Genomic DNA, 7,362 nt, shown 5'->3' with positions numbered 1-7,362 from the left:
AACGAACGCATCACTGTTCGTGTTTGGTTCGTCTAACTAACCGAACGAAAAAAAAAAATTCGCGTTTATCTCGTTTACTTATCGAACGAATCGAACACGAACTCATTGACGAACCGAACACGAACTGTTCGCGAACAACGAGCTTTTTTGACAGCCCTACCAACACCTAAACTTTTATATTTTTTTTTATATTTTTAAGAACATTTACATGCATGCCACTCAAATCTTATTTATTTACATATCTAACACCAAAACTTATTTATTTACATATTTAACAACTAAACCTGTAGTTTTTTATAGATTTATCACCTAAATAATTTTTAAAAATAAAAAATTTTAGTATTTGCATGCATGCCACTCCAATCTTATTTATTTGCATATCTAACGCCAAATGTTTTTTCATATTTTTAGGAACATTAACATGCATTCCACAGATTTTTTTTTTATTTACAAATATGTATTCATGTTCAGCTAGTTTATAAATTGAGCCCAAAATTATTTTTATTACTAATTTATTATATTATTATTGTATTATTCAGGTTATATTTAATTAATTTAAATATTTATTTTGTCACTAATGAACCTTGAACATTTCCTTCTTCTGATTTGATATCCAGCCCAGTTTTTACGAGCTTGGTTATGCTAATAATTAAGGCTATTTACAAATAAAATACACCACCAATCCATTCATCCAAAGGAGTATGACACCAAGGGGTTAGGAGTGTAAATATCAAACTTTGGATGTTATATATATAAATACATGAAAAATGAGGTGAATTTATAAATTTTCCAAAGATTATATAAAAAAAAAAGACTTGATTTATAATCATATACTTACAAATAGGGTTGTCAAAACGGCTCGTTGTTCATGAACAGCTCGTGTTCAGCTCGTTAATTTTGTTCGATAAGTTAACAAGCCGAACACGAACTAAAATGTGTTCATTTGTGTTCGGTCCATTTTGGCTCGAAATACTACTCATCAAATATATATATATATATATATATATATATATTAAATAGTATTTTTTTAAAATCTAATTGACTACAAGACTGCAATCAATTAAAAGCATTAATGAAGAAAATATAATAAAAATTATTAAATTAGATTCAAATGATGTTTTTAAAACTTGTCTCAATCCTTAATATTTTATGGTTACGTGATTAGGGTCACCCTTATTGTCTTATGTCTTATGGTTATATGATTAAGGTTATTAAAAGGACTCTTTATTCGTGAACAGCTCACACGAACACAATTTTTCAGCTCGAAATATAAACGAGCCGAACACTTTTTTGTTGGGCCAAATAATGACAACAACAACAATAATGATAATGGTGAAGTGTTGATAATGGTGACATGATGATGATGATGATGATATATGAACAGAATGAGATGAATAAAAATAAAACACATTACAGTTCAAATAAATACTAAATTTTAATTTCACAAGCAATAAGTAAGAAAACAAAACAAATAAATAAAACTGAAACCCATTGATGAAACCATTAACTCAACTTAAATTCTACAAAAATGGTGCAGCTACCAAAATTTAAGCCCTGGGACCAAGTGCACCCCATGTAAATAATGCTCAAAATTAGCAATGACAAACTGTGTAAATCTTTCCAGATCTTCTCATTATATGCACAGGCTCACCAACCAATAAGAATCATGAAACTAATTTGCACATGACAATGGTCAACGTCATGATATGGCTACAAAAGCACTAATTTAAATAAAGAGGCATTTACAACATACCACCCAATTTCTGTGAATTTACATTTCTAAACTAAACTTTATTTTTTTACATAATTAGACCACCCAAAACCTTTCAAATCACATAAAAAATACCGTCATTTTAACTTTTAAAAAGTGAAATACACCTTTTTCACGTATAGGTAAGGTTGCATGTATATAAAAGTTGAAGATTAGGTGTTAAATACATAGGAATTGAGTGGTATATGTAAGCAAACTTCCTTAAAATAAATATAGAAACAAATCACAAGCAATAGCATTGAGTAAATTTAACACTAGAACTTGAACTTTTCTATAACACATCGTAAGCTTCATATGAGAGTGCCTCACACCTATTCCAAGCCTAGCTTAAAACATTGATGAAAGATTAAAAGTGAAAAAGCAAATTAGAAGGCACATCAGAAGGTTTTATGATTAAATTTGCTATGTTCCAAGTTTATATTATCCAATCAATCAAAATTATCCAAATTTAGCACAAAATATTTCAGAACCAAAGAGTTCATGTTTATCCTTGTTTAAACCAAGTATAATGCTTTCAATGCTGCTTTGTTTCTAGCATTTAGCCAGATGCTTTTGATTCTGTAAGCTCCAGGTTGCCCCAGGACAAAGAGATGAGAGCTGAAAATGTGATGAGCTAGAGAAGAAAATATAACCAGTAAATGTCAAGAATTAAATGCTGAAAACATAGTAATGAAATATGAAAAATGGACATCAAAACAGTATAACAATAATTAATGCAGGCAAGCAAAATCATAAAGATTATAAAGTCCCACTGAGAAGAGAACAACTGAAAACATGAGAAGACATGCCCTTTGACAAGCAGTAATTAAGCGAACTCAATATTGGTTCATTTGAAATTAATTATGTTTGATTGGCTCAAATTGCTTGTAAACCGTGTGTTCGTTTTTGGCTTGATTTACATATTCTTATTTATATTCGGTTTGAAATTGATATATTTAAATTAATTTGAAAAATAGATGTAGTGTGTTGGATTCGAAAGTGCACTATTCCTAAGCAATAAAAAATGCAAAACCACATGACCACTCGATATGTGGTGATTCAAACTTAGATCTAAATATATATACTATATATTGTAAAATAAATAATATATATAATTTTCTTATTTTGAGCTAAAATGATCCGAACATGATCAAACAAAAGGTTGTTTGTGTTCTGTTCATTTATATTTCGAGCTTAAAAAATTTGTTTGTGTCTGGCTCGCTTAACGAACAATTTGAACACAAGTTACTTAACGAACCGAACACAAGTTGTTCACGCACGAGCTTTTTTGACAACTCTAACTATAATATCACATTCAGTAGGATATTGTCTAGGAAAATTTACATGGATACCACACACTTTTTATGTATATTCATATCTAACACCCTACCTTTGAGATTTAAACTTGAGACACTTTATGTTATAAAGCTATGTATGAAAACGTGTGTTTCACTTTTAAAAAGATAGTGCTGGTAGTATTTTTGATGTGATGTTAAATATGTAAGTGGCATGTATATAAAATATGAGTTTAGGAATTTGTAGATATGTAAATAGATAAGAACTGTGTGATATGTATGTAGATGCCCCTATTGTATGATAGAATGCGAATGCCAAACACCATTATGCAAAGGTGCAGCAGATATCGTCATAGGACAGGAAGAACAGGGAATTGAAAAAATGGTTTTGAAATTGAAACAGGGCAAAAGAATACTACAAACAATGTATTACATCTTCCAGAGGCAAACAAGAGGAAATGGACATGGAAATAAAGAAAAGCAGGAGACCATGCTATAGCCACCACATTAATTAGCTTGTGTATGGATGCCATCAGATATCATCACTATAGTAACACTGAATAGTACTGTTGATTCCACTTTTCTGCATGTGATGGTAGTGCAGATACTACCTGGGCCAAAAAAATAAAGGATAGGTCGTGCAGATTCCACTTTCATGAACTTATGATACAGCAAGGCTGTAAAAGTAATAAAATAATGATAATGAAAGGAAGGAAGATGATTTTCATAAAACTGCTTACATGTTTTTTTATTTGAGAAGACAATAGTTTTAAAAGTTTACAAACAATGACATAATTTGCTTTATTTTAAAGACAATAATTTTAAAACTTTGCAACAAAAGCAAGTAACTCGTTTTCATTTTAATCAATCGATTATTCTGCATTGTCATCAACAACACACCAAAATTATAAAAATAGAAAACAAGATTAAAACATAATCATATCAGTAAACTTTCACGTCTCGTTTACAATATTAATGCTTTCTTTTTATAGCAACAAATTCAATTTTTTTCTTGGAAAAATTTTCACATGTTGCGTTGCAGCAAGACTTGTAAGGAGGTTTGTGCGTTCTCCAAAATATTTATGCTGATTTTGTTATCGGGCGATCTGTTAAAACTCTTATCTTCTTTCCGGCATTTAAAACGAAAAATAAAAAAATATCCTCCAAGTTCTTCCCCCAATACTGGTTTTTCTCAAGAAGACATCGTCAATAGGTTGTTAAGAAAATATCTTACATTCCTCCCACATTTTATGAACTTCACAAACGAAGATTCGCTATTACCTCACTATAATATGGATCCTACTTTTGCTTATCATTGAATTGATTCTATCATTAATTCTATTATCTAATTGTAAGTTTATTAGTTTCAATTTAACTGTATGCAATAAAAAAATAATTAGATCATTAATTAAATTAATAGTTCATTTGAAGGAAAAAGAAATTGCTTACAGGTTTTCTTGTCATTTTTATATAAAAATAGTGTTTGAACCAAATATTTTACCATTATATTAGTTAATATAATCTCTATCATTGCCAAATTTTTACTTAGAAAATATTATATAGAAGATAGTATGCTCTTTTAATAATAAATATTTAATTTAATATATAAATAAAATTTGAGAAAATTCAAAAGTCAATAAAATTTGAGACTTAAATAAATTTTAATCAACATAATTTAAATGATAACACTGTCATTGTCGGTCCCTAGCCCGGATGTGAAAAGTGGAGGGTTGCGTTAGGTAGTCGACACCCAGCGTAAAACTTGTTGAAAAAATCATGAAATGAATCTTTTTTATCATTGTATAAGTGATAGGGCATCCCCTGAAAGCGACACGTTGTATAGTCTGAATACAGTGATAAGTGTGCAAGGACCGCCACACCGGCATCTGGGTGCAATGTCAAATAAGCAAGGGTTCTCACATTACAGAAGGATGCGAGTAAAGAAGTTAGTCCATGAAACAAATAAAATTAATATTATGATAGGATATTAGAATATATATTTTTTCAATGGTAAATTAAAGAAATTAGTTGATATTACGATTCACAAAAAGATTAATATCTTGTGTATTCAAGAAACTAAATGGGTTGGAGAAAAGGCTAACTTAGGTTTTAAATTTTTGTATTCTGGTAAAAATCACACTATAAATGGTGTAGGCATAATTACAGATAAGAGCTTGAAAGATAATGTTGTAAAAATTAATAGAGTTAGAAATAGAATTATAGTCATTAAGATTATCACTGATACTAAGATTTTTAATATTATAAGTGTGTATGCTCCTCATGTAGGTTTAGATATAGGATCTAAAGATAAATTTTGAAACGACTTATAAGACTTGATACAAATGATAACTCTTGAAGAAAGAATTTTTATTGGAGGAGATTTAAATGAACATGTCGGTAAAGTGGTAGAAGATTTCAGAAATATTCATGGTGGCTACGGTTTTGGAGTGACTAATGATGAAGGTAGAGTTATTTTAGATTTTGCTTTAGCTTATGATTTTGTTATTACTAATACTTTATTCAAGAAAAAAGATGAGCATCTTATTACTTATAAGAATGAATCTAATAAAACATAAATTGATTATTTTTTTATGAGAAGAAAAGATCATCGCGATTGCAAAGATTGTAAGGTCATTCAAAATGACGATTTCAGTACCCAACATCATTTATTAGTTCTAGATTTTAAGATGAAAACTTGTAAAATAAAGAATATTATGACTTATCATCATAGAATCATGTGAGGGAGCCTAAAAGACATAAATAAAAGTATTTTTATGAGTAAAATTCAAGATTTTAAAATTTGGGATGTTCATGATGAAACAAATACTATGTGGGATAAAGTAACAAACACTATTAAACAAGCAGCAAAAGATGTACTTGGAGAATCAAAAGAAAAAGTTTCTATGAATAAAAATAATTTGTGGTGGAATAATAATGTGCAAGAAAAAATAAAATATGAGCAGTTATGTTATAAAAATTGCTTTAAATGTAAAAGTTCGAAGAACTAGGAAAAATATTACACGGCCCGCAAGAAATCTAAAAGAACAATTTGTGACGCTAAAAATTCTGTTTTTAATGATCTTTACAATAGATTAGATACTAAAAATGTTGAAAAATATATGTATAAACTAGTCAAACAAAGAGAAAAGATTTAACTTAAGTGCATTAAAGATGAAAATAAAAAAATATTTTTTTAAGAGAAAGATATTCAACAAAAGTGGGTAAGTTATTTTTGATAAACTTTTTAATAAAGTTTCTGAAAATACAATCGACCTTAGTGATCTTAATATTGTTAATATTAATAAAAAGTTTCATTTTTATCGTCGCATTAATAAAAAAGAAGTTGAGGAGGCTTTAAAGAAAACCAAGGGTAGAAAGTCTGTAGGATCTTATGATATCCCAATTGAAGTATGTAAATATTTAGGAAATTTGGGAGTTTCTTGGCTTACTAAACTCTTTAATATTATTTTAAAAACTAAAAAGATGTCTGAGGAGTGGAGGAAGAGTATTTTGGTTCCCATTTTTAAGAATAAAGGGGATGCACAAGAGTGTGCAAATTATAGTGGGATTAAGTTGTTGTGTCATACTTTAAAACTATGGGAGAGCGTAATTGAACATAGCTTAAAATGTATTACAAAGATTTCTCATAATCAATTTGGACTTATGTCGGGCAGGTCTACTATGGAAGCTATGCATTTATTGAGAGGTTTGATGGAGAAGTTCAGAGATAATAAGCAGAATTTACATTTGATTTTTATTGATTTAGAAAAAGCTTACAATAATGTTCCAAGAGATATCCTTTGAAGAGTTCTTGAGAAGAAATGTGTTGATTTGACTTATATTCAAGTCATTAAAGATATGTATACTAGAGCTGTTACTTGTGTTCGAACTGAAGGAGGATTGACCAAATATTTTCCTATTTCTGTTGGATTACATGAGGGATCGGATTTAAACCCATACCTTTTTGCTTTAGTTATGGATGGTCTTACTGGACAGTTACAAGAGGATGTACCTTGGTGTATGCTTTTTGTTGATGATATCCTTCTCGTGGATAAGAAGAGAAAAAAAACCCAAAAAAAACTTGAATTATGGAGGTCTGCATTGGAGTCTAAAGGCCTTCATTTGAATAGAACTAAAACTGAATGCATGAAATGTAATTTTAATAGTAGTAACTCTAGTGACGGAAGTGTAACTTTGGGTGATTAAATTATTAAAAGGTGTGAAGATTTAAATATCTCGGGTCTGTTGTTTAAAGCGATAATAATATAAATGTGGATGTTAATAGTGGAATTCAATGGAATTCAAGTTGGTTGGTTG

This window comes from Phalaenopsis equestris, unplaced genomic scaffold (assembly GCF_001263595.1).
Source record: "Phalaenopsis equestris unplaced genomic scaffold, ASM126359v1 Scaffold000002, whole genome shotgun sequence".
Lineage (NCBI taxonomy): Eukaryota > Viridiplantae > Streptophyta > Magnoliopsida > Asparagales > Orchidaceae > Phalaenopsis > Phalaenopsis equestris.
Note: the sequence above shows the minus strand (reverse complement) of the source record.